This window comes from Belonocnema kinseyi, chromosome 3, assembly GCF_010883055.1.
Source record: "Belonocnema kinseyi isolate 2016_QV_RU_SX_M_011 chromosome 3, B_treatae_v1, whole genome shotgun sequence".
In the NCBI taxonomy this organism is placed as follows: Eukaryota; Metazoa; Arthropoda; class Insecta; order Hymenoptera; family Cynipidae; genus Belonocnema; species Belonocnema kinseyi.
The window spans coordinates 139,648,866-139,652,682 of NC_046659.1; the positions used below are offsets into that span (position 1 = coordinate 139,648,866).

General features: G+C 19.3%; 1 protein-coding gene across 3 annotated transcripts in view; it reads left to right on the forward strand.

The window, feature by feature from the left end:
- LOC117169610 (zinc transporter 9) overlaps positions 1 to 3,817 on the forward strand; it is a 63,061-nt gene that overhangs the window by 35,041 nt on the left and 24,203 nt on the right. The window lies entirely within an intron of this gene.

The window sequence follows — 3,817 nt, forward strand, 5'->3', positions numbered from 1 at the left end:
CCAGAAAAACTTTTTAGAATTAGAAATAAAAATCTTGTTAAAAATCATATTTTTAAGTCGAATTCGACTGTTTTTTATTTAAAATTAAACTTGGGTTTTTTTTAGTAATAAATTAATTTTTCATCTTGAAATTTTAACTATTTTGTTGAAAACTTGCGTTTTCTAATTCAGGGTTTATTTTTTTTAATAAAAATTGAACTAATTCTGTTAAATATTCTATTTTTGATATATTTTTAATTTTTTAAATATTTTTTCTAATTTTATGTATTTTAATATTCCATATTTTTATTTAAAAATTCATCTCTGCTTAAAAACTAATTTTTTCACTGAAAAATCTTACGTAGTCGAAAATTAAAATCTTTTTTTGAAAAATCGTATTTTTTAGTTGGATTCAACTGTTTTTTATTTAAAATTAAACGTGTTGTTTTTAGTCGAAAATTAATTTTTTCGTGTCAAAATTCAACTATTTTGTTGAAAACTTGCTTCTCTGATTTAAGCTTTTTTTTAATTTGATAAATTTAGTATTCCATACTTTTATTTAAAAACTCATCTCTGGTTGAAAACTAATTTTTTCACAGAAAAACCTTTTAGAATTAAAAATAAAAAAATTGTTAAAAATCATATTTTTAAGTCTAATTCAGCTGTTTTTTATTTAAAATTAAACTTGGGTTTTTTTAGTAATAAATTAATTTTTCATCTTGAAATTTTAACTATTTTGTTGAAAACTTGCGTTTTCTAATTCAGGGTTTATTTTTTTAAATAAAAATTGAACTAATTCAGTTAAATATTCTATGTTTGATATATTTTTAATTTTTTAAATATTTTTTCTAATTTTATGTATTTTAATATTCCATATTTTTATTTAAAAATTCATCTCTTCTTAGAAACTAATTTTTTCACTGGAAAATCTTACTTAGTCGAAAATTAAAATCTTTTTTTGAAAAATCGTATTTTTTAGTCGGATTCAACTGTTTTTTATTTAAAATTAAACGTGTTTTTTTTAGTAGAAAATAATTTTTTTCGTGTAAAAACTGAACTATTTTGTTGAAAACTTGCTTCTCTGATTTAAGCTTTTTTTTTAATTTGATAAATTTAGTATTCCATATTTTTATTTAAAAATTCATCTCTGGTTGAAAACTTCTTTTTTCTCAACAAGATTTTAATTTTCAATTATTGATGATTTTTCAGTGAAGAAAGAAAAAGATTTTTGAACCAAAATGTTGAATTTTTAAGAAATTAGATGATTTTTCGATCAAAAAGTTTAATTTTGTACCAGAAACCACGAGTTTTCAATAAAATACATACTTTTTTTATTTAAAAATAATTAATTTTAGACCAAAAAAACGAATCTTCAACGAAATATGTAACTTTTAACGAAATCCATTGATTTTCGACGGTAAGAATTTATTAAATTTTCATCTAAACCAATTATTTCTTAACAAAAAAAAGACATTTTCAACCATTGATGAATTTTTAACTAAAATTATAAATAATTAACTGGTATAGTTGAATTGTCAACCAAATAGTTACTATTTTTTACCAAACAAATAAATGTCTAATTGTAAAAGATTAATTATCCACAAAACTTGGAATAGCTAAATTTTCAGTTAAAAAATTAATTTTCGACATAAAGGCAAATTCTAAAGAAAGTAGTTCAAGTTTCAAACAAATTTCCCACCTTTGATGCATTTTTAACTAAAATAATTGATCTTTAACTGAAATAGTTTAGTTTTCAACCAAAAAGTTGCATTTTGAACAAATAAGGTACAGCCGTCAGTATTTTAATTAATAGTTTAATTAATTAATAATTAATTATTTTATTCATAAGGTTTCAAAGCAATTTAAGTTAAATTCAAATCAATCGGAAAAAATTTTTAATAAAAAAACTCCATTGATTTCCGTGAAATTGGACAGAATTAAGGGGAATTTAAGAAGAAATTCATTGAATTCGGTAATTTTTAAATAAGAATAAAAATATTCAAGGGAATTGAAAAAAAAAATTATGAAAATTCGAATCATCAAAAAAAAAACAACTGAATTTTCATGCAAATAGTTGATATTTTCAACCAAACAGTTGAATTTTTAACTATAAAAGATTAATTTTCAACTCTCACTTTGAAGATATTAATTTTTTATTGAAAAAAGAAAAAATTGTAATCAAAATAATTAATTTTTCTATAACATTATGGAATATGTAAGAATTTATTAAATTTTCATATAAAAGCATTATTTGTTAACCAAAATATGAAATTTTTCAACCATTTATAAATTTTTAACTAAAATAATTAATCTTAAACGGAAATAGTTGAATTTACAACCAAAAAGATGATTTTTTAAACAATAACATTACTTTTCAACCAATAAGATCATTTTTGTATAAAAAATACCAATTTTCTAAGAAAAAAGGAATCTTCAACCAAATAGTTAATATTTTTTACCAAACAGTTAAATTACAAACTATAAAGTATGAATTCTCAAAAAAAATTGGAATAGCTAAATTTTCAGTTTAAAAAAATTAATTTTCGACAAAAAAAATTATTAAAACAAAATTATTTTTAAACAGAAAAAAGACAAATTTTCAACCAGTGATGAATTTTTAACTAAAATAATGAATCTTTAACTGATATAGTTAAATTTTACAACAACAAAAATGAATTTTCAAACAATAAGATTACTTTTTAATCAATAAAATTGATTTTCTATAAAAAAAGATAAATTTTCAACAACAACAAATTAATTTGCAACCAAATAGTTGATATTTTAAACAAAACCGTTGAATTTTTTTACTATAAAAGATTAATTATCAACAAAAATTAAAATAGTTTAATTTTCAGTTTAATAATATTAATTTTTGATTTAAAGAAGCAAAAATTATAATCAAAATAATTAAATTTTCCATAAAATTATGGAAAATGTAAGAATTTGTTAAATTTTCATCTAATAAAATTATTCTTTAACCAAAGAAAAGCAAAATTTTAACCATTGATGAGTTTTTAACGAAAATAATAAATCTATAACTCTTATAGTTGAATTTCAAACCAAATAGTTAATATTTGTTACCAAACAATTAAATTTTTAACTGTAAAAGATGACTATCCACAAAAATTGGAATATCTAAATTTTCAATTAAAAACAAAATTAATTTTCGACAAAAAAATAACAAATTATAAATAAAATAGTTAATGTTTCAAACATAATTACAGAAAATTAAACTAATTTGTTAAATTCTTACGTAAAAGAATTATTTTTAAACCAAAAAGCAAATTTTTAACCATTGATGAATTTTTAACAAAAAATATGATTCTTTAATTGAGATAGTTGAATTTTCAACCATAAAAGATATCAATTAGGAACAAAAATTAACCAACATTACGAAAAATGTAACGAGTTTGTTAAATTTTCATAGAATGAAAATGATTTTTTTCACAGAAAAAAATCACGTATTAAACCATTGACGAATTTTGAACTAAAATAATAAATCTTTAACTGAAATAGTTTATTTTTCAACCAAAAAGATGAATTTGAATTGGAAAGAATTGAGGGGAATTTAAGAAAAATTTCCAAGAATATCAATGACATTCATAAAAATTCAAAGCAGCATATTTAAATTTTCAAATAAAATTACGGAAAATTAAACGAATTTGTTCAATTTTCACGTAAAATGAATTATTTTTTTAAAAAACAAAGCCAGTTTTCAAAAATTGATGAATTTTAAACTTAAAAAATTAATCTTTAACTGAAATAGTTTAATTTTCAACTATAAAAAGTCAATCAAGAACAAAAATTGTAATAGTTAAATTTTCATTATAAAAAATTA